General features: G+C 51.0%; 1 protein-coding gene across 2 annotated transcripts in view; it reads left to right on the top strand.

Annotated features, from left to right (window-relative positions):
* ARHGAP39 (Rho GTPase activating protein 39) overlaps positions 1–23,316 on the top strand; it is an 83,619-nt gene that overhangs the window by 2,679 nt on the left and 57,624 nt on the right. Inside the window, exon 1 of one of the 2 annotated variants that reach the window (XM_072034205.1) lies at positions 18,833–19,480. The exons of the other annotated variant lie outside the window; for it this stretch is intronic. The gene's annotated coding sequence lies outside the window, so the exon portion shown is untranslated. Of the gene's footprint in view, positions 1–18,832; positions 19,481–23,316 lie in introns of those variants that run through there. 2 annotated transcript variants of the gene reach the window in all.

The following is a 23,316-nucleotide window of genomic DNA, read 5'->3' as shown; positions in this document are numbered from 1 at the left end:
TGGTTTCAGCCGTGAAATGTTTTTTTTGGCGAGCCCTGGGCAGCTGCTGAAGGTGACAGCGGTGCCAGGGCGCGATTTTGGGTGGCTTTAACGAGCCGCGATGTGTCTGTGCGCCCTAACGAACCGGGCACCCTAAAAGCAGAGGTGATACGGGCAGTGTTGATAAAAAAAAAAAAAAAAAAAAAAGGCTGGTTTTTATTCCGATTTATTTTATTTTATTCTGATTCCTGGGAAGGGATCGTCTCAACTCGTGCTCTTGAGGAACCCCGCAAAGTTAATTCCTTTAGGTAGTGATCCAGGGCGGGTTTTACCGGGTGGGTTTGGCATGAAGACCAAAGACTCACGTTGTTTGGTTCCTCTTCTGGAAGGCGAGAGTTTCAGCAGTTCACCTCTAGCCACTTGTGAATAGACGTGATTTTTTTTTAAATAAAAAAAAAAAAAAAAACAGAAGAAAACCACCCGACAACCTCCGGCTGAGAACCCGCAAACCGAGGCGAAACCACGAAGCGCAACAGAAGGCTGCAGCGACCCGGCTGCTTCCAGGAGGAAAATTCCTGCACAAAACAGGGCTGAAAATCCCCTGGGAGCACGGCGGAGGGGCCTGGCTCCGTGGGTGGAGGAGAAATCGTCGGGTGCAGGGTTTTTAGGCTTGGCCACAGCCATCGTTGCCACGCGGCAGCGCCCAACCCACGCGTTTTTATGGCAGGGTGATGAGAACGGGGCTGCCCCAGACAATAAATATCAGCCAGAGCTTCGTTTGGGCTGCTGATTAAGATAATTACAATGCCCTCTTCCCTGCAGTGTGTTTTTTAAAAGTATTTTCTTGTTCCTGTCTCCAGCAGCCGCGCTCTTCCCCCCTGCGTTTTTGCTTCAGTGATTATTTCCTTACATGCTCTAGATAACGCATTGAGCCTAGACCTTTCCTCTTCTTCCTCTGCCTCTCCTCGGAAACATCTCGGCCGTAATACTTTCTCTTCTCTTCCCCTAACCCAGCCTGGCTATTTTTCATCCCAGTTGCCAAGAAGCAAGCGAGGGATAAATGTGCTCCGGGTGCTTCGAGGGGAAGAAGCGGAGCGCTCGCCAGATAGCATCGGCGCCGTGCCCTTTGAGCCGGTTCTTGATCCTCCAAGCGTTCCCAAAACCCCCAAAGCTGCTTTTCTCACTTTACCAGCTCCTGGCGAGCCGTGAAGGAGCCGCATTGTCTGATCAGGGTCGGGACCCCCTTTTGGAGACCTCCTGGGAGTACCAAGTGCTCTAGGGTAGAATTTTATTTGTTGGCCATTTTGGTCATTGTGACCATAAGTGGTTGAGTTTAAAATTTTCGGTGACAGAAGGAAAACCTGGATATGGGGAGAGAAGACTGCAGCATGCTCAGGGCACTCGGTAGTAGGGTCCCCTAATAAACCGTTTTTGTAGGCGTCCATCGGTGCTGGTCAGTCTTTGAGCATTGCCTCCTAAAAAGCACAGGATCAGGCAATTCCAAAATATCACAAGTCAAGGTGGGGCTGAAGGTTGAGCTTGGCTGTTCGGGGATCATCTCTTGGAGTTTGGGCATGAAACGAAAGTGTAGGGCTGCTGAAAGGAGGGTTGGGCAGCGTGGAAGGACTACGGGGATGCTATTTGCCTTTGTAGGGAGAAAATTCGTGAGGCCAAACCCCAATTAGAGATGAAGCTGGCCAGGTCTGTGGGAGCCAAAAATTTTTTAAAAAAGGCTTTTTGAACAGAAAAAGGAGGAGCAGAGAAAACACTGCTCCTTGATGGGGTCGGTCACCTCATAACCAAGGACACGTTGTCATATGGTCTGAATTTTTGGGGTAGACCCATTGGGTCTGAATTTTTGGGGGAGCCAGGGGTTGGACTCGATGATCCTTGTGGGTCCCTTCCAGCTCGGGAATATTTTATAATTCTGCTTCCCTGGCCTCACTGGGTCCGGTGCTGGCACTCGTTTTCCTCCTCTGACCGCTCCTGCCCTTTAAGCGTTCCCGCAAGCAGCCCTATAAGAGGTGCTCTTCTTGGACACCCAGTTCTTAGGGAGCCGAGTACATCGCTCTGGTTGGCACTTGCAAATGGGGGTAGAAAAAAAAAAATCAAGTATTTTTAAATAATAACCACAAAGGAGACGCAAACGGGCATTAATGCGCCGCGTCGTAACCCAGCAGCGCGATTTAGGGCGCGGACGCCGCTATTCCCGCGGTGAAAGATGTGGAATTTTCTGATTGTTGATTAACATCTCATAAAACTCCCGGCAAATGAGGCCTGAAATGGACTGTCAGAGGGAGAAGGCTTTGCTGATTGTGTTTTACAGGCGCTGCAATCCTGGAAGGTTTCGTTCCTGGATCGAGCGTTGGTTGGGAGCGATGGTGCTGGTGGGGAGCTTGACTTCTGGTTAATGTTTGAGTCTGAAGAAAACCCTTACGGAGGGTGAAAGAAAACCTTATGGAGGGTGAAAGCAGGGAATTGGGGGGTCATCGGGGTGAGTGGCATGGAGGAAAGGGTGCCGGGGGCATCATCGCATCGCTTGGTGCCTACCCTCAGTTGGCTTTGGTCCGCTGTTAGCGCTGCGTGTAGGGCTGGGGCTGTTAATTAAGAGTAAAAACCTCATCAAGCATGGGGTAAAAGTGGAGTATTTCATACCACAGCTCGGTGTTTCTGACCTCCTCGTAATGCTGAGGATGGGGATGCTCTGCACCGAATTATGTGGGTATAATGTGCATAAAAACGCTTGGACGCTGCGCCCATTCTACAGATGGGAAAGGAGAGACCACGACGTGTCCGAGGTGGTTCAGAGCAGCGATGCTGGGTCCTGGGACCTCATTTAAGGGCTGAAATTGGTCTTGGCCATGCAGTCATCATCCCCTTCACCACCAGGGCATGCGGCACGGTGCCGAGGGGCAGAGCGATGCCAGCCCGGCCGCTCCATTTGTGCTCCTGGCCTGCCCCTTCCCGAGGTGATGGCATTTCTCTGGCTGCCTCGTTGCGTTTTTATTGATCTCCCTCTCTCCGCTTGAATGTAAATGCCTTCCACCGGCGACGTGTTTGGAAATCCAAGCTTTTTCTTTTTTTTTTTTTTGCCATCTAGAAACGTTACTTACTCGGCGGATCGGGGCGGTGGTATTATGATTTTATTGATCTTTCCGTGGCGCTCCTCGCGAGCCTCAGAGCACTTTCGCAGGCGGCCGGGAGAGATGATTGCATTAGGCAGAGAGGAGTGCAAGCAGCGCTTATCGACGGCAGTTTCCATGATGGAGGAGGACGGACAGACAACGCGGTGCGTTCGGGAAGCGAGGGGATTTAGGTGCCCGGAGTCAAGCCGTGGTTTTGTCTGGGAAATTTAGACAAAGAGTCTCCCAAAGCCGAAATCCTCCGGAGGCTACAAAGGGCTCGTGGTCTCCGGATCGGCACCGCGCTGTCCTTGGCAGCACGCTCGGATGCCGATGTGGACTTGAAAAAAGGGAAGATGCTGCTGCTTGGACAGCCCAGCTCGCTTCCTCTCAGCCTGCTGGCTTTTTTTGGGTGTCCATCTGTTAAATTACTCACGTTGAGGAGCACACCCCAAGCCGGCCGAGCAGCCACCGAGCGTGCGCACGCGAGGCTCTGGTGGGTGCGCGGAGGTATCATCGGTTTTGTTAGTAATTGAGCTGTCTCTTCGGTGCCTTTCTGAGTCCTGTTGGTGGACGTCTAGGTGCTGTTGAGTTCTGCTTCGTAAGCTTCTTTGCCTCCTAATCTAATGTGAGCATCTGCGAATCCCTGGCCTCTCCCCGGCGGGGACTGGAGGAAGCGCGGAGCCTTCTCCGTGCGCTTGGTGCACTGCAGTTGCTAAGGGCTTAATTAAAATAGAGAGAGAAAAAAAAAAAAAAAGGGAAGAAAGCAAAACCAAACACAAACGCCTGTGACTCTGGCAGCGCTGAGTGTGGTCAGGAACATTTGGGAAGAATTAGAGAAAGCACCAGGCAGAAAATCACTGTTAGTTGAGGGATGCTGGGCGCGTGCGTCTCCGCCCGGAGCGGCAGGCTCTGGGCGACGCATGTGGTTTTCCTGCACTTTCCCCCCCCAAAAAAAAAGCAGCAGGGTCTGGGTGAAGCTGGAGAAGGCTTTTTGCTCTGGTTCCTCGCTTTACATCCGCTCGACAGAGGACAACCTCTGCTGCTTGGGGTTTGGGAGCTGGGGTCGTGTTTCAGCCCTTGCGGGGGCTGCCCACAGCCCCGGTTGCGCAAAAAAAAGGAGCGTGGGGGGACAGCAGGAGGGTCCCCAGGCTTTGGGAGCTGCCCCGTGCTTCTGGGAACCCTCTCCCAGGGGTACCTGGAAGCTGAAGACCAAAGGAGCATGCGCTCAGGGCGATTTTCCCTTCTGAGGAAGGATGGAGGCTGAGATCTGAGTGGGTTTTTCGCCTTTTTCCTTCGTGGCAATGTATCCCGGTGTTTGTTCCAAAGGGCAGCGCTTCCTCTGCCTCCCTGCTTCCTAAAATCCCTTCTTTTCACCCATTTGACCTCCAACCTGGCTCCTTTTGCTCTGGGAAATGAGGGCAGTCACGTCTCAGTGTACCCCCAGCCTGAAAATCGTGGTGGTGGGGTCGAGTGAGCACTGGTGGCGTGGCGCTGGGCTGCTGGATTTGGGAAGCTCTGGATCCTTGCTGGGGCAGAGGGTCACGTTAATTTGGGGTTTTCTGGGTGGATAATGGGAGTGCTGGTGCTGGGCCTGGTCCAGATGGAGTGCAGCTTGGTGACATTGAGCCACGGAGAGAAAACCAAGAGCTTCCTATGCACCTTGGTCAGGAAGGACTCGCGTTACCCCCCCCCCCGGCGCTGCGGAGAGCTTTCAGATCCCCGCTTTCACCTTCTGCGCCGCTTTCAAGAGACGCTGTTGAATCTGTCAAAGCTCCCAGCAGCCCTGCTGCAAAGCTGCAAGGGAAAATTGCAAATGAATACAGCAACACCGCTCTCATTTAGGAGCCCTTTCTCTTCCCTCTCCCGCTTCTTCTGCATTGCTAACGTCTCCTCGACGTCACCTTGAGCCGTCGGCGCCGCTCGGCGCCGTGGGTCAGATGTGGGGAAAGGAGGGGGTGGAGGGATGTTCAGAAAATCCCCCTGCCCTGATTTTACAAAATAAATCAAAAAAACAGCATTTTAGAGAACAACTTTGTACATTTTCTCTTAGACTTTATTTTTTTTTTTAAAGCAGGAAGCTCTCGAGGTTTTTGTTCAAGGTAAGAAATGTGCCGAGAACTTCAAACCCTGACAAGTGCCTCTGCAGTAATTATTTTTCTGTCAAACTGGAGCTCGCCTAAACAATGCACTTTTCTCCTTCAGTGGGAAGGGAGGCGTGGGGACGGGGGGGTTGTTGTAGGCAGAAGCAGGAATGGGGCCTGGAGGAGCAGGATTTCAGAGCCTCCTGCGTTGAGGAGGTGCAGTGCTTGCCCTCACCAAAATCTGTTCATTCTAGAGATTCAACAGCTCGATTGCTGTTGTTTCTTAAAAATGAAGGGCTTGGGGGCAAGTCCTTGCATCTCTGCATCTCTTCTGCTGCTCCTTTTCACCACCGTGGGCTGGGCTCCCAAATTGAGGTTCCGAGTGAGAGCGGCTCCACTTGAGTTGTCTCCATGTCCAAAAGGATGTTCCAGTAGTGGAGGGTGAAAAATCAATCCCAGGAACAGGGCTGACTGCTCGTTACCTCCAGCAGAGCACGAATTGGTGCTTGGGAGGTCTGGTGGGGATGAGATCAGAGGAAGCAGGGCTTGTTTTGCCATCTCCACCCCCTCCGTGTTGTCTCCTGCGAAGATGATGCCCCAACCAGCCTCTAAGACGAACCCCGGGCAGAAACCGAGCTCGGTGTGCAGGAGGAACAGGTTGGGCAGCAAAACCCTCTGTTGCCTGCTGCTCCTCGACGTCGGCAGCCTCTGCTCCCGATCTGGGAGCCGTGGGGTGTATCGACCTCCCCGTGGCTGCCCCGTGCTGGTAGGCATCCTCCTGAGCATCCCTATCGGCTAATTTAGGATCTGCTCCGGGATTGAGTTGAGGATGGGCACAAGCATTGCTCCAAACCACGACGAGAAGCGTGGCTGGCGTTTGTGGGCAGCCCCTCTCCATTTGGGGCTTGGTGCTCTCCGAAATGGGCTTGCTCCTTGCCTGCATATGGACGAGCTTTCCACCAGCTCACGCAGCGCTCCAGGCGCTTTTGTTCCTCGAGCGCGTCTCTCCGGCGCATCAAAGCGCCTTGGAAGCAGGCGGAGGGGGCTCTGCGGCCACTGGGACCGAGGTGCCTGTTCTTTTAGCAACGGGGAAAACAGGAAAAAATTCTCAACGCATCCTTCTGGATACTCCTGGCATATGTCTCTCCATCTGCACTTAGAGCACGCGGGTAAACGTAGCTAAAAACGCGCTCGCGGATAGCGCTGTATAAATTTTCTCCCTGTGGCGTGCAAATATCTGTGAGGCTTTTTTAACTGGGGAGCGAGCAAGCTCTTTCGGGGTGTGGTTTTGCAGAATGCCTCCATCTAAAGCAAGCCTGCTTGGCCACTACACCTCAGTCTTGTGTTTCACCACGTGTTTCGAATCACCCTACTAGTTGGTGCCGATAAGGCAAAGCTGCAGCGTGGAGCTGGGCTTGCTTTGCACTGCAAACACGATGCTCAGCTCCCCGTGCAGTCAGCCCTTGGAACAAAACCATCTCGTTTTTGGCACCCTGGGGTTAGAAGCCAGCGGCTGGGTTCAAAGCTGAATGGGTTTCGTTGAAGAGCCGTCCCTCCCTGCTTCAGCCCTGCTGCCGAAACTTGAATTCCCTTCTTTGTTCCCTTTCAGGGAAACGAAAGATGGAACGGACCCAAATGAGGAAAATTGAGGCTAGAGCAGTGAATTGAATATGCAAGCGCTGTGAACAGATGTCCTGGAGCTGGCTTCGTTCTGGAGAACTTGCGAGCTGGCAAAGGGGGCAAGCTAGAGGCTAGCGGGGAAGGCTGCAAGCCTTACATCTGCATTTTGGTGTAAATAAAGTGTAAATCAGTGACTCAAGTGTCCCCATCCACTTGCGTAACTGTGATATGAAGGCTGCCTTTCTCTTTTCCTAGTGCGTTTTGGGCTGTCGTAGAAAACATGTGATTTTCAGGATTATTTGCGTGTTTTCAGATCCCACCCAAAGGTGGACACCGAGGTGACCACGAGCCAGCGCTGGGCCCCCGCTGCTAGGAAAGCCCAGGTAAAATGGGACTACAGAAGGGCCCAGAGGCTGGGGGCTCCTCTTTTTGGGGCTCCCCAAACCCACCAAGCCTTGGTGCTGGGCACCCTGCTGTAGGTGGCCCTGATGGGGTGGTGGGGACCTGGAGGAGCCCCCAGCCTCGGCCACTCCAAGGCTCTGAAGACCTTCAGCTATAGCATCCACGTGGCAGGAAAACATTTATCACGTAACTGCTTTCCTCTCATCACCAGTCATTCAGCTCAGTTTTGCTCAGCTCTTGGGATCTTGCCTAGCAGCAGCAGCTTTTTTTAACAAAATGCTGTCCTAGCTCTAGAATATTTATTTATTTTCCACGATTCTTCGGTGTTTTGACAACTGAAGTCAACTCCAAGCTCGGCCTCGAGCGCTGACCTGCTCCGGGAGCAGGATTCCTCCTGAAGGCTCCTTGGGCTGCCTTCATCTCGAGGATTTGGCCCTGACATTTCGAATAATTGGGGTGTGCTCGAGCTCAGCCCGTGCTGATTGCTTTACAAATAGGGATCGGATGACTTTTGGCCAGAGAGCGGTAAGGCTAGAAGCTGTCTGGTAATCTGTTGATTGAAATTGCTGAGAGAGAGGTATTAATGCCACGTCGAGATACCTGGGCTGAAGTGAATCTCTTCCTGGTGTGTTAGCATGCTCCTCCAGCATTCTTTTTTTTTTATGGCTATGGCATACAGCTTGCTCCAGTTCCACTGTGTTTTGGCTAAAACCCTAAAAACTAGCCCTAAAAACCAGCCCCTAACTAGGCCTAAACCCTAAAAAACAGCCCCTAACCAGGCCTAAACCCTAAAAAACAGCCCCTAACCAGGCCTAAACCCTAAAAACCAGCCCCTAACCAGGCCTAAACCCTAAAAAACAGCCCCTAACCAGGCCTAAACCCTAAAAAACAGCCCCTAACCAGGCCTAAACCCTAAAAAACAGCCCCTAACCAGGCCTAAACCCTAAAAGCCAGCCCCTAACCAGGCCTAAACCCTAAAAACCATCCCCTAACCAGGCCTAAACCCTAAAAAACAGCCCCTAACCAGGCCTAAACCCTAAAAACCAGCCCCTAACCAGGCCTAAACCCTAAAAACCAGCCCCTAACCAGGCCTAAACCCTAAAAAACAGCCCCTAACCAGGCCTAAACCCTAAAAAACAGCCCCTAACCAGGCCTAAACCCTAAAAACCAGCCCCTTACCAGGCCTAAACCCTAAAAACCATCCCCTAACCAGGCCTAAACTCTAAAAAGCAGCCCCTAACCAGGCCTAAACCCTAAAAAGCAGCCCCTAACCAGGCCTAAACCCTAAAAACCAGCCCCTTACCAGGCCTAAACCCTAAAAACCATCCCCTAACCAGGCCTAAACTCTAAAAACCAGCCCCTAACCAGGCCTAAACCCTAAAAACCATCCCCTAACCAGGCCTAAACCCTAAAACCAGCCCCTAACCAGGCCTAAACTCTAAAAACCATCCCCTAACCAGGCCTAATCCCTAAAAACCATCCCCTAACCAGGCCTAAACCCTAAAAAACAGCCCCTAACCAGGCCTAAACCCTAAAAACCATTCCCTAACCAGGCCTAAACCCTAAAAACTAGCCCCTCAGGGTGGGATTTGTGCTGTGGCGAAATTGCATCATGGAGGCCTTAAAACAGCACCTATGCTTCGTGGGCACTTCAGTACCCTAAAGGCTGTCCAACTCGTTCCCTGTCCCCTGAAATGGGGGAATAAAATGGTTTCTGGGCAGTTTCAGCTGCCGTGTGTGCTCGGTGTGGATTCTCACACCTCTTGCTGTGGAATGGCTTCGTAGGGGAGCGTGGGCCAACGTAAAACCACATCGTCCTGGGGTGAATTCGGGAGGGAAAGGAGCTGAAATGGGGTTGTTTTGGGATGGAGCGCAGGGTGTCTGGCCTAGTCCTCCATCTCCTGACGTGGCTTCATCCTCCGTGGTTCTGGGAGTTGATTTTGTAGGACCAGAGCTCTGGGTCCACGACTTTACGTAGCTGCAAAGGGTCTGGTGGCAGAGCTTGGTGGGGACAGGACTCTGGCAGGATGGTGTAAAGGACAGGCTGGCATTTCTGGAGATCCTAGCATCCCCTTAGAAAACCTCTAGTGCACATCTCGGCCGTGTTGGGAGCGTGCGAGCTTAAATGCCTTTGAGGTGAACATTTCCTAATGGTTTAAGTATCTGGCTCTTAAATATCTCTAAGTACCCTTTGTTTTCCCACTCCCTAAGTGATATCTTAATCCTACACTTTGCTGAAATATAATTGCCGTGCTCTCCTGCGACTACAGGCTCTTTCTCCTGGAGCTAGGCAAAGGCTGGCCATCACTGCTTTCGAGGGATTTATTTTGTGGGAGGTAGAGGCAGGGCCCCGTCCCCTTCTTCATCTCCATCCCCTTCTCCATCCCCTTCTCCTTCTCCATCCCTTTCCCCATCCCCTTCCCCATCCCCGTCCCCATCCCCTGGACACCAGCTCGCAGCTGCAATGAAGTAGCTTGGCCCGTAGCACTCAAAGCATCTATTCGCACAGCGCTTGGTGCTCTGAAGCATCCCAGCCACGTCACGAAGCGAGCCCTTCTTGCCAGGAAGGCGAGGAGTTGGCCGCTGGCCGGCAGGATCCAATTAACTGCAGTGATCAATGGCAATCGTCTGAAAACTGCGCTCCCTGGATTACGGAGCAGTAAGGACATCCGTCCTGAGTAAATTTTAAGGCGAGCCACGTTGTTGGAGCTACTTTTTGGATATCATCTTTTAACTTAGCGGGTGTTAGCTTAAAGAACACGGCTACGTGAAACTTTCAGCCTGTTTTGACTCAATCCACATCCGTGCTGAGCGACCTATCGACTTCAGGGTCATGCAGTCGTGTTTTCTTTCTAATAAGTCCCTAGGAGGCACTAAGGCTGGGAATAGAGAGGCACAAGCATCCAAGGGGGGCTACAAAAACTGCAGAGGTCTGTCAAAGGACAGGGATCAGCGAGTAGAAGATGAAGGGATGAGCAATAAACGGCCGAAGCCATCGCATGCATGTGGGGTATAAGGCAGCACGTCGGGAGGATGTGGGGATGTGGGGGGAGCACCAGCACGGCTGCGGTGTTAATGCAGAGGGACGTGAAGTAGCAAGAAGGAAAATGGATGTGAAGGAGGGAGAGGATGCTCCAGGCTACACATCAGCCTGGTGTGCGGCGAGGGGAGCGCGGAGGCTTTTTGATGGTGATGAGGAGCGAAGTGGAGTGCAGGCTCAGGAAGCACGGCGAAGTTCAGAGGGGTCGCCACGAGGACGTGGGCAGCACTTCGGTTCCTACGTGACTGCTGGGTTCTGAAACAACATTTGGGTTTCACCCCTTTGCCTCTACCTCTTCAGTGACTGTGAGAAGTCGTTTGGGGGCAACGGTGGAAAGAGGGAGCGCGAAGGTATTCCAGAAAATTTAATTCAGGGAGCATAGAGGGAGAATTAACAGCTCTTTCTTTTTTTAGCCATTCTTGTCCTGGAAAGTCATGCGATTAGGAATGCCTCCAAGATATTTGCTTAGACAGTGCAGAAATGCACGAGTTGAAGGATTGCTACCCTGGGGATTTGCTGCAAGTGGCAGGATCTGGGCTGGACCGGAGAAACTGCGTAAGCAAGAGTCTCTCGGAGCAGTGGCAAATCTTGGAGGCAGTAACAGAAGTGTAGGTGTGTAATTCCCTGTCTTGCTTCAGCAGGATATAGAGCAGAAATGACTGGAGCAAGAGCAGCGTATAGCCCAGTGCAAGCGGTGTTAAAATTGGGAGGGTGAACAGGGGAAAAAGTATTGAAAAGCAAAATATTCCACGTGCTGCCTTCTGCATCTGGCATATGCAGCCATCTAAGGATGGAGCAGCTTCGGAGTAGCTGAAGTAGCTGAAGCTTCGGAGTAGTTGGAGTAGCTGAAGCTTGAACTCCAACTGAAGTTGAACTCCAACTCCAGTGGCCAGCTCCATTTCCCAAGGGTGCAGTGCCCAGGTTTCCTTCTCTCTGCTTTGCCTCGCAGAGGGTATTTTGCTAAAACTGGTTGTATTCCTGGCCCTTAATCTGCTGTTAATGCTAGAGTTGGTGTTTGAGGATCTCATGCGCTAGCATTCAGTGATCGATGCAGGCTGAAGTTGGGGGGTAGATTTTGTTGAGCAAAGTCTGTGTATTGAACATTTGGAAGTGATGCCCAACTCTGTCCAGTGGATTGCTTTTTTTCCATCTTTGACTAATGGGTTTGCAAGGATGAACGAGGCGGGGAAAAATAAAGGGCAGTAAAGTGAAGGGAAAAAAAAAAAAGAAGACTATAAAGTGAAGGGAATTTTTTGAAGGTTAAGTATCTCTGGTGCTTTAGGAAAGCCATCAGACCTAACCAACAGTGACTGCACGGTCGCAAAGGCAAAATGAATAAAACTTGAACGGACAGACAAAGTAGAGCTCGTTACGTGCCGGGCTCTTCTCGCTGCCGTGGTTGTAGATCCCGATCGATATCGGGGGGGGGGAGAAAGGTTAAAACAAAGCTCCCCTGATGTTGCTTCTAGCCAAAGCTCTGCGCTGCTTTCTTCCCCTGGAAGTCTGTGCTCGTGAAGACTGAATGCTGCCTTTCATAGGCGAGCTGTTGAGACACTTGGAGTATTTTTGGCCGGGGAAGATAATGAAGTCTTAATGCAGCAATCCATTTGATGCAGGAAATCAAAAGGCACAAAGAACTTGAGTTAAAGATCCAAGTGTGGCAGGACACAGAAATAGAAATGACCGCGTGGAGGCTCTCATCTCCTCACTCTTCCCTTCTTCCCAGCACTCCTTTTGTTCTAGGAGCGGGGTGGGGAGGTGGCAGGGCAGCTCGAAGTGCAGCCCTTAAAGAAGAGGAGGGGTGGAAAAGGTTCTGAAGAACCCTTATTTAAAAAAATAAAATAAAATCCAGTGTCTTGGTGCTTTGAAATTGCTCCTCGTTCTTTTCAGAGCCTAAAGCTGAGAAACTCAGCAGTTTTCCAGGGAGGGGAATGATGTGCTGGGTGTTTGGCTTGCCGAGGTAGTAACTGTGCTAACATGACACGTGGAGGGGAAGAATGGGAGGCAATTAGGTGGTGATGTGCTGCTCCCTGCTCCATCACACCTCAAATTGCTTTGCTGGAGGGATCTGACCCTCGTCCCCTGCCCGGTGCCCGTGCGGTTCCCCGGGATGAGCCCAGCTTTACCTTGCCCCAGCCAAGCAACTCATCCACATCAAGGATCTCCTCCCTAAGCTCAGATCAGCTCTTAAATTGGAGGAGGGAGCTCCAGGTTTGCTGTGCCATTGTTCTAGCCCTTTAATCCAGCGTAAGGGATGCCTTTTTCCACCCTCCTCGAGATAAACAGGGCGCAGGCGTTGTTAAATGCGGGCTCTTCCAACAGGGTCTTCCAATTTTGCGTGACTCAACGACTGCCCCCACTCCGTGAGATTCACTTTTCTTCACAAATTTTCCTCGGTTTAAAAAGATGGAAAAGCTTCAAGCTGTAGGGTGAAAATGTTTGGAGCAGATTTTTTACGTCCGACTCGAGGACTCTCATGTCAGAGGAGGAGAAAGAGGAATAATTGAAAATATTGAATATTTCATAAGCCATAGTCCAAGAAAAAAAATTCTAATGCAGCGGTAATACGATTTGTTTTTTAGAGGGCTCTATTGATTTGTCATTAAAAACTGTCATGTTCTGTGTCCATTGTACAAGGAGGGGGGAAAAAAAGAGAATGCTTTATAAATAAATGTCTGAGGACATACAGAGTGCACTTGGCATAATGGCTGGACCATAGCAGAGTCACTTATCTGTCACATCGTGCTTTGGCTGTTAATGGTGTGTAAATTTTCTTTCTATTTAAAGTCACTGTGGGACTTAATTTTTCATGTTTCGAGTGCAAAGAGGGAAATGGAGAAGTGGCAGGGTCTCTTTTGGGCCCCTGCTTTAGGAGACATCCAGGTGGCTGCCTGCCTGTCCCCCATTTCAACTCCTAGCCTTGCCGGATTTTGGGGAAACAAACACCTTTTTTTGTATGTCACATGCTTGCCTCTGGTTATGGCGCTCGGTGCTAGTGCCATTTATCAGCCTAAGCAGCAATAAATTATAAATGTGCTAGAAAAAAAAAAAATTAGTAAATTTTATTCCCCCTTCTCCGCTCATCTCGCCTCATTTTAGCTATGATTAAGCTAAGCATAAGTGTGGTTTTTAAAAGGGTTTTTGGGCTTTTGGTTGGCAAGGGTTTGGTTGGCAAGGGTTTGGGTTCATCTTGTGGTGGTGTTGAGGGTTTGTGCTCTGTGACAGCTCTCTCTGAAAGGATGCCCCTCGGAGGGTGACCTGTGTGTCCCCCTCCACGCAGGGTCTGAGCCATGTCCCACCTCAACAACTGGAAAAGCCCAAAAGGAAAATCTCATCACCCAGCGTAGAGCCGGTCCCGCAGGAGAACTCTTCATTTGGATGAGGCCTTGGAGGTCTTTGCCAACGTGGATGATCCTATTCATTGATTACCATTGATCTGTCTTGGACAGCAGCACTGCAGCACGTAGACCAGGTCTCGTTTTGGGTGTGTTGATGCTTCTGTTTCTTCTCCCCAAGTTTTGGGGCCTTTGGGCACGTGGCCCTCCAGTCGAGCTCTCGTGCTTGAGGAGACACCTGGAGCAGCCGTGCTTAGCTCCAGTTGTTGGTGGTAATGAGATTTACTGCAAAACAAGTACTCGGTTTAACTTGTAGCCCGCTTGTGGTGGTCTCTTCATCTTAGTGTCTTGAAATGAGTCGATAAAAGGGGCTGAGGACCTGGCCTGGAGGCCCGGGTGCTACAGGACTTGAATGAAAATGCAGCAGAGCAGTTGGGCCTCCTGGCTGTCCCGTGCCTTCAGAGGAAGAAATCTGCTGGATTTCTTCCAGAAGAGCCTTTGAGATCTCCAGAGTTATTCCCTTTTCCTTTGATTGTTGGCTGACAGCACCAATTTTTCATTTTATTGTGTTTTTTTTTTTGTCTGAGCAGGACGTTCTTTGATCGCCTCCGCGTTAGATAAACTTCCTCCCCGAGGCCTTAGGCCCGAAACCCTGGCCTTTGTGCAGCCAGCGTGAGCTGCGAGCACATCCAGAGCAGGTCAGCTGTGGAGACTTGGTGTCTCTGCTGCTAAATATTTCTTCTTTCTGCTGAACTGAGCCAGGAGCCTGCAAAGAGCACTGCGGCACCGGGTCACGAGCATCGGATGAACCCCACGCCGTGCGAGATGGGCGAAGTGGGTTCCTAATGGCAGTGACCACACGAGAAGATCGCTCGTCCTGAAAGGCTGCTGATGTTCCTCCGAGTGCCCGAGCGGTGTCTGGGTGCCGATCTGACTGACTTTCCCAAATTTCCTTTTTGCTCAGGGGAATCAGCGACGAAACGGCAGGTCGGGCTGCTCCTGCAGCCTTATCTCGCCGCCTTGCAGCTCGGCTTCAAGGGCTTGGCTTTGTAATGCAAAAGCAAGCTCCCAGATTTTTTTTTATTTTTTTTTTTAGGGCGGCGTTACCGGATTAACGGCTTCACCGTAAGGCTTGGGCACGCGATAGCTGCTGGTTTAAATAGCATCTTGGGGAGAGCTGCACGGCGGCGGCGGCGTGCGCACAGGCTTTCTGTCAGCGACTTTGTGTGCCCGCAGGAGGCTCGCTGGGCTCTTTGAATGGTGCGGCAAGGCGGGAGCCTCTCCATTGAGAGCTGCTGTGACTCAGCTGCCTGCTGCTTGAGTCGCTGCTGCACCCAGCGTCAGGCTAAAAATAGGCGTTCCGTCCAAATTCTCCCATCATTCTTAAAAAAAATTCCATTGCACGCTGGCCTTTTAACCTGGTTACCTGGTTCTCTGCGGCCGTTTAGAGGGATCCCTTCATTTACTCTGCCCCATTTTCCCTGGCTGTCTCCATTGCAGGGGTGGCATGGATAGAAGAGAAAATCTTGCTCTCCCACAGGGACAGAAGTCTGATTTGCTCGCATAAAGCATCTCTCTATAATCAAGCCTCCCTGGTTCTTTGTTCTAGGCACGTATTAATGGAAGAGGATGCTGCTATGAATTGCTGAGGGCTCTTACAAAGCCCTGGGAAGGTTTGAATAAAAAGCTAGCAGGCTCAGCAGCAGGGTTTGATAGCTGGTAGTCCTTTCTTTATCACTGCAGGTAATATGTGGGAGTTGAGACGTGGGTCACTTGTCAGTCCTACGTAATAAAAACAGAGCCTAATTGCTGGCAGTCGTTGGGCATGTAATACCGAAATTGCTGTAACAGGTAACAATTTTCTATACTTTCATTCCGGAATGACAGTATAGAACGTGAATCATTCTTGTAATGCTAATTTTCCCTGTTTTTCTCGTCCAGAGCTCCAGATCTGCCAAGCTGTCAGCCACGGGTGGGCTGGCTGAAATTCTCTCGATGAATGTCAGCTTCTCCCCTGATTTTGTTCTCCTTCTGGGTGGTGGAGCTTGGTCCTCTGCGTTTTTTTTTTCAGGGCACCAGCGTTTGGGAATGGCTGGGAAGGTGGGACAGGAACGATGCCCCCACCGTGTCACCTTGCTGGCTTTAGCAGGAGGTTGATCACTGCCTTTGCTGGGGAGTAGCTCGTCACTGCCCAAGTTACTAGAAGTTTTATCTAGTGGATCTTCTTTCTGAGACCAGAGGCAATCCGACTTCTCTGTGTCAACCAGTTCTTCCTTCAAAGAACCGAGTGAACCATCGGTGCTACCTTGAGTTTGCTATCTCCCAGCCCAACTTAATTTTCAGCTCTGATGAGCTATCTTGAAATAGTTTAGCAGCCTGGCTTAAAAACTCTGCTTTGAGTCCTAAAGACTTGAAACCGTCTATTTAAATGTGCCCCTTGCGAAAGGAAGCTCCCGACGTGACCGGTACTGCAGGTATTTCAGTGACTCGCCTGGCTTCGCAGCCCGGCCGTCCCACGGCCGTCTCTCTTGCCGTCTAGCTTCCAGTCTGGGTCTCCAACCACAAATCCCAAAGTTTTGAGTCAGCTCCTCACCTCTGCTGCCTCCAAAATATTTCTCCCCCCACACCTCCTCTTCGCTTGGCTTTCCCACTCGCCGGCGCAGCGCTCGTTACCTGCGCTGGCACTGAATAAATAGCAATTAATCACACCGACAGCTGTGTGACGGCTGCCAGGGCACCTCTTATTAAATGGTTTAAGACCAAATCCAATTTTACCGTGTCTGCCTTAACCAGCCGGCTCTTCTTTCTCCTTTCCTTTACTCTTCTTGTACTATATGGTGTTTTTTTTCCCTGCTGCACCGGTGTGCTGAAGAATTGTTGCATGCTTGCAGGAGCCTTACTGGTGTGGGGGCATCTGCCTCCAGAGGTGAGATTAGTGCTGCTGCAGTAGGGATTTAACAACTCCACCAGTTGAGATGAGGACTGGATGCTCAGGGAAGGGATAGGGGAGTTTGTCAACTTAAAATTCTCACTTTGTTCCATGCTCTGAGGTCACAGGCCACCTCTCTGCTGGGCCCCAGAGGAGGTTCAGCCCCGGTCTACGTGTGCCCCCACGTCCCACGGCAGCTGGGCTGTGCTTTTAGCTCTTCCTGGCCATGTCTGGAAGTGTTTGTACACGTTATCTGCTCGCTCAGAAGGCTGGGGACTCGCTGGCTCCATGGCACCTTTTAGCTGCTTGCACGTTGGTGCTGCCCTAAATCCAGCACATGGAGCTGCAGACCCAGGCCTGTGTTTTTCATGGGGATAAGGGTTAAATCCCCTTTGGTCCTGTGTGCTGGTGGTCTCTGCTAAGCTGAATTTTAACATTTTCGTGTTTTTAGGCTCCTTTACGGCCCGCTTGCGTGCGTACGGCTGTGGTTTGCTGCTGGATCCTGTGGGGCGCACCCACAGGGGCCTGGGGTGCCGCTGTCCTTGGGAGCAGGGACTCAGAGAAAAATGAGAGAAAAATGAGAGAAAAAGGCTGAAACGAAAACCCCACAAAAGTGTTTAGAATCAGGCAAGCTGGACGGAGGGTCTGGCAAGTCCGTGGTGTGGGCTCACCCAAGTGTGAGCACATAGCGGTGCATCAGGCCTGTGTCTGGGCCTCGTGCAGGATGAGTTGAACTTGAAGCATGTGGCGTATCAGCCATATATCATCCATTTTTGCCCCAGTCCCTGTTCTCAACCCGTTAACCTGCCTGCAGCTTCGTTATCGTGCTTTGATGTCACCAAATGTAGTAAAGAGAGAGCTGGGGGTGTTCAACGTGAAGAAGGGAAGGCTCAGGGGAGACCTTACAGAGGCCTAAAGGAGGCCGCAGGAAAGCTGGGGAGGGACCCTTTGTCATGGGGTGACAAAGGGACAAGGGAATATGGCTTTACACTAAAAGAGGGCAGGTTTAGGTTAGATATAAGGAAGAAATTCTTCACTATGAGGGTGGTGAGGCCTTGACCCAGGCTGCCCCGAGGAGCTGTGGCTGCCCCATCCCTGGCAGTGCCCAAGGCCAGGCTGGATGGGGCTGGGGGCAACTGGTCGAGGTGTCCCTGTCCATGGCAGGGGGGTTGGAACCAGGTGGGCTTTAAAATCCCTTCCCACCCCAACCATTCCGTGACTCTATGAGAGCTGTCAGGGCTTTCTGCTGCTCTGATGGCCTGGGAGGCCGGGGAAATGTAGTGGGAAGCCTTGTGGGATTTGCCAGAAAAACCCTGCTGATTTGCCCCCTTCTGCCTTTATTTCTCGCTTGGGTTCCATTTCTGCTCTCCTGCCTTTTAGCACCTTTTGCTTCTCCCTTCTCAGCTCCAGCTGAGAAGCCACGCGACCGCCTTCGTCCCTGGGAGGAGAGGCCTGGCCTGCTGGCAGAAAGCTGCAGAAACAAGCAAGAAAAAAAAAGAAAAAAAAAGTGAAAACCAAACAAAACAAGAGCAAAACAAAACCAAAAAAGGCAAAAAAATAAAAATAAGAAAAGACAAGCAGAACCCTCACCCCTGGATGCTTTTTTTGCAGCCACCGGGGCCCGGTGGCCCTGCAGGATCTGTGCTGACTTGAGCTGCTGCTGAGGGTCTTCAACAAAATCCCTTCTCTTTGCAGTGCTGGGGCCTCCGCCGTGCTGCTCTGGGAGCAGCCGTGTGGGTTTGCTTCTCCTCCCACCACTTCTGGTTGTTCTCTGCATGTGCTGTCTTGTATCGCGCTGCAGGTGCCCGAATCTTGCTTTCCTAGCTCTTCCCGATGCGCTTGGCATGGCTCCTTTCCTTGCGCCCAAGCTGCTGTTTCTGCTCTTCCCGTAGCTTGGTTTTTCTTCACCCCGTGGAGCTCGTGCACAGGCACATTTTGTGTTTTCTTTTTTCCTCCTCTCCTGTCCTCCCACCCCCATTGGTCTCCCTGCTGCCGTTCCTTTGGCGTCGTGCAGGGAAACGATGTTTTCACGCTTCAGAAGCCGGTGGGGTCTTTGATGCGGGGCACATGCGAGCTGATTTACATCGTCTCGGTACTGCTGGTACCCTGATGCGTCTTCCCGGCGGCGTATTGTTGGGGCAGCTCTGCTGTACCCGATGGGAACGAGCCATCATGCTGAGAGGCTGCCTCTGGCAGCTAATCCTCGTAAGAAACGACATTAATTTCTGGCTGTTTTAGCGGGTGGGGTGCGTCGTTTGACCGATGTAACCACAGCCAAAATGAAGGTCCGGGCTGTGGCAGCTCTGGCTGTAGGGGTGCAGATCTCTTAGAAGGTGAGCTTTGCACTGCTGCTCTGCTAATATATCCACAGGCTGGTTTTTTTTCACTCATGGGTTCAGAGGGCGTTGCTGAATATCCATTTTCCTACCCAATCGGGTGGTGGCCAACGACCCCTGTCCATGGCCATCCATCGTGTTTGCCTTGGGGTATAATACTGCTGTAGTCCCTCCGCGGAGAAACATGCCATTTGAGAGGTGTTTTGTGTTTTGAGGGATGGAGCAGGTTGGAGTAGACTTCTATAATTCAGCTCCTCCTAATGCTGTAATCTGAATTTAATTTGGGGAAGGGATGGCTCCTTGCAAAGGAGACAGGAGCGCTGTGTGTGCATGGCAGCCGATGGTCTAGCTGGGAGACCGACATACATCGGATGGAGTAGGAGGAGACAGATTTTGATGTGGTAGGAAGCAAGTAGTGGTGTAGGCTGGCGGGGAGTTGCTCGGAGCCTTGAAGCTGGGAAGAACTTAAACATAGTGCAAGAGCCCGCTTTCAGATGAATTACCCATTTGCTTCTGGTATGTCGATGGGCAGCATAGTTTTGTCCTGCTGGTGAGCCTCCATATAATTTGGGGAGAGTCCCCAGTGCAACTACAAGTCTGGAGGGAAGGAATCGCTCTGATCCGGTGCGGAAGGTAACCGGGGACATTTTTTGGGGTGGGCTCATGTTGTCTCGTGAATGCAGTCCCACGGTCAGCCGCGTTTTGGGGAGCACGGGGACGGGACCGTGCTCAAGGTCCCCGTGCTGTCGTAGGGAAGCCGTGAGCTGCCTTCTGAGCGTGCCCTCGATGACAGCCACAGCAGGGCTGCCAGCTCGGAGGAAAGCCGGTTTTATGATCCCGGAGCACAGGTATGTTAGAAAGTTAATAATGGATGCTAAGGAGTGCTCTGGCTACCGGCAATTAAACACTGCTAACGATGACATTTCTCATTACTTCGCTTGTCATTGCGGAGGGACGCTCCTGGTGCAGCCCCCTCGTGCTGCGGCCATTTTAAGAGCATCTTCAAATACAGTTTTGCCTTTTTTTTTCTCTTTTTTTTTTTTTTTTTTTTAATTGCTGCATATCTTAAGGAGACAGATTGCTGCCTTCATCTGTCTCCCTGATTAGCTGCCAGGGCTGTGCCGCGTTACAGTAACTTCATTCCTTTTCTTTTCAGCGTGCACCTTCCGTACATCGCTTTCCTTTATTAAAATAAAGGAAATAGCTGGGTGATTTTGACCGTCTAGAAATGCTGCAGCCAGGTGCTCAGCATTCTGCTCCCAGGCTGAGCTCATGCAAGCCCTGCAGCGCTCGGGCCCAAAGGTGCCCTGAAAAACAGTGGGTGCCAAGGGGAGCAGTGAGGAGCACGATGACCTCTGCAAAAACCTGATTTACTGCAAAGCCTCTGCTTGGTGCTCTTCACCAAAACCTGTTTTTTGTTTTTTAATCTGGTTTTCGGAGGTTTCTAAGTGCCCCCCTGCAATCATGTCTGTTTTGGCTTGAACCCAGCATCCCCTCTCTTTGGGTTGCTGCCAGCCTGAAGCTGCATGGCAATGCTGCCAGCACGGGTTCAGACCCCTCTGAAATGCCGCGAGAAGCGAGGTTTTTGGGGCAGAGCTGCCCTCACCTCGCACGTGCGGGGTGGGGAGCTGCCTTCCAGCAAGCTGGATTTGCCAAATGTCCCTTGTGGCTTCTGAAATCGTTTGCTCTGCTGCGGTCTTTTATGTGATGCTGTGCTTTTTTCTTCTTTGATGCACATTCTGGGTATAAAAAGTAATACTGCACTGTGTCTTCACACTCCGAGTTTTTGAGTGCTCACAGTTTAATGTGACCATTTGGCACGCTGCTTTCCTTCACTCCTCGTAGCCCAAGCCTTAAAGGATGGAGGAGGAAAACTCATGGGCTGGAGGGCATTTCCTCGACTGCTCTGGGGGGGATTAGTCTTTTATATAAGTGATGCAGTTTCACAAGCTCTCCTAATGTTACACGAAACACAGAATGCATACAAAACTGCATGCAATAATTTCATTCGCATTTGCATAGCTTCTTAGAAAGGCGGCCCGAGTCAAAGTGTGAAGTTGTGCAACGTCGTTGTTTTTCCACCGGCGAGCAGTAACCGTAGTTCAGCCACGGTTCAGAAAGTCATCTTGTGTAATAGTGAACTTAGGGAAATGAACAGATAATTTATGCCATTGAGAGCGTATACTTAAGTCCTCCGCTGGCTCTCAGCTCTGTTTCTTGAGCAATCTGCTTAAGCATTTACCATGAGAACTTAAAAATAATAATAATAATAAAAAAAAAAGCAGCAGCTTTTAACTGAGGGCTCCTTTTGAACTTAGTGCCTTTTTGGATGAGCTGAATCAAGGAAGAGGGGGAAAAGCTTGGTGGTCTCTTGTGCTTGGGGGTTCGAGGTGCCAAGCTGTCCCATAACCAAACTACTGCCACTCTTCTTGCTGAGTATCTCCCCGCTCGAGATGTGAGGTTGGGAGCAGTGCTGCTGTAGTGGCCCTCGGAGGATTATGCGGAGCTGTTGTGACCCACTGAGGATTATGAGGATGGCCTCATGGATATCTGAACCACTTTGCCACCTATCCCATACCCAAAATGATGCCGATGGCCAAGGCAGCTTGTCAAGCGTTGACGAGCTCGTGTGTGCCGAGCGAAGCGGAAGAACTGCAATCGGCATCTGACATACTGATGATATTAAACTATTTCTAGCAACTGTCCCCGTCCTGGCATATGACCTAACTCTCAATACATAGCTGTCATGGCAACTGTAAAGGTCAGCATACTTACTCGCTAATATTTAAGGTGGGCAGATAATAGTTTTCTGCCTTGGGCAAACAAGCGCCTATTTGTTTTGAAGCTTGGGCCGAGAAGCCTGGTCTCGCTGCCTGAGCTTTTCTTGAACCAGTAGGACTCCAGGTGGCCCTGAAAGGAAGGGAGGTTGTTCAGGCCTCCTAATGTAATGCTAATAGATTACTAGAGATAATTAAAATTACTCCTCGGCAGCTTGTAATCATCCCTAGTATTTGTTTGCCTCTTGAGACGCGGCAGCTGTGTCGCAAGCCGTGGAGGCCTGGTAGAGCGAGGCCTCCTGGCTGTCCAACAGTGGCCAACACTTGGCCCCGCGGCCACCGGGACTCACTCGTCCAGGTCCTGAGAGCTTGTTGAGCTGCAGTGCTTTCATTCCACTCCAGAGCAGCAAAACCCCTCTCTATCGAGGACCCTGGATGGCAGGCGTCAACCCAAGTAGCACCAGATTCCCCCAAAACAGCCATGAAGGGCCTGGGTTTTGGTGGTAACTCCTTCGCCTTAGCGATGGCCAACGCTACTGGTAGAGCTGGGAGGGATGGTGCAGTTGTGAGGAGGTGGTGGTGGATGGGAGGCTGGGGATGCTGGAGTTTGGCGATTTTCCTTGTTTTGGGCAGATCCTGAACACGTCAAGTCACTTGGAGATGGTTTCTCTTGATTGCGGACATCAGAGGCTACCGAACAGTTTGGGTTTTGGTTTGTTTGTGTTTTTTTTCTTTCGTTGAAGATCTTAGAATCACAGAGTGGTTTGGGATGGAAGGGACCTTAAACATCACCAAATTCCAACCCCTGCCATGGGTAGGGACACCTCCCACTAGATCAGGTTGCCCAAAGCCCCATCCAGCTTGGCCTCGAGCACTGCCAGGGATGGGGCATCCACAACTTCTCTAGGCAACCTGTGCCAGTGCCTCACCACCCTCTGAGTAAAGAAATTCTTCCTTATATCTAACCTAAATCTCTTTCAGTTTAAAACCAGCAGGTGATAGATACCAGCGTGAGTGATGATATAAGCTTGGCACGCGGGAAGTTCTGATCTCCTTGACCTGGTTGTCCAAAAGCTGCAGCCTTAAGATGTCTTTAGGCCAACCTGCAGAGACTGGCAGGCAAAGAGCAGTCCCCGTGCTTGCGTTACTGCCTGTGTAGGAAGCAGTAAATCTACTGGGACCTGATCCAGTGGAAGAGTCAGCCGTCAAAACCTGTTAATGCTCCAACGAGGCAGCGTAAGGAGGGGTTCCTGGGGATGAAGGTAGACAGAAGAGCAGTCGTCTTCCTTCCTCTGTTTGTTGGCTTGACGTGACCCTGGGAAATTCGTGTCTCCGAACTGTCTCTGTTGTTACTGAAGTAATGGCTGAGAACACCCTTTTTTTCAACAGTGGCAGAAGTCTTCATCATGGACTTCTGCATCATGATGGGTTGTCCTTGATTTTAGGGGAAAACCCCAGCCCTGAAGCCGATGCTGTGCTCAGAACACCTGGATGGGTTGAGCGCTCTCATCCCTTAAGTCCAGAAATTGCTCCTCTGTTTCAGTCCTACACAGATGGAAATAACATTTCCCAATACCCCCCTTATTATGTGCTGAACCAAATATAAAATCTATTTTTATTAAATAGAATTAGCAGACTAATGCCCTAATTAAGAAGGGTTTACAATAATCTCTACTCTCAGAATAAGTGGAG

This window comes from Anas platyrhynchos, chromosome 2, assembly GCF_047663525.1.
Source record: "Anas platyrhynchos isolate ZD024472 breed Pekin duck chromosome 2, IASCAAS_PekinDuck_T2T, whole genome shotgun sequence".
NCBI lineage: Eukaryota > Metazoa > Chordata > Aves > Anseriformes > Anatidae > Anas > Anas platyrhynchos.
This window is presented reverse-complemented; position numbering and strand designations above follow the sequence as displayed.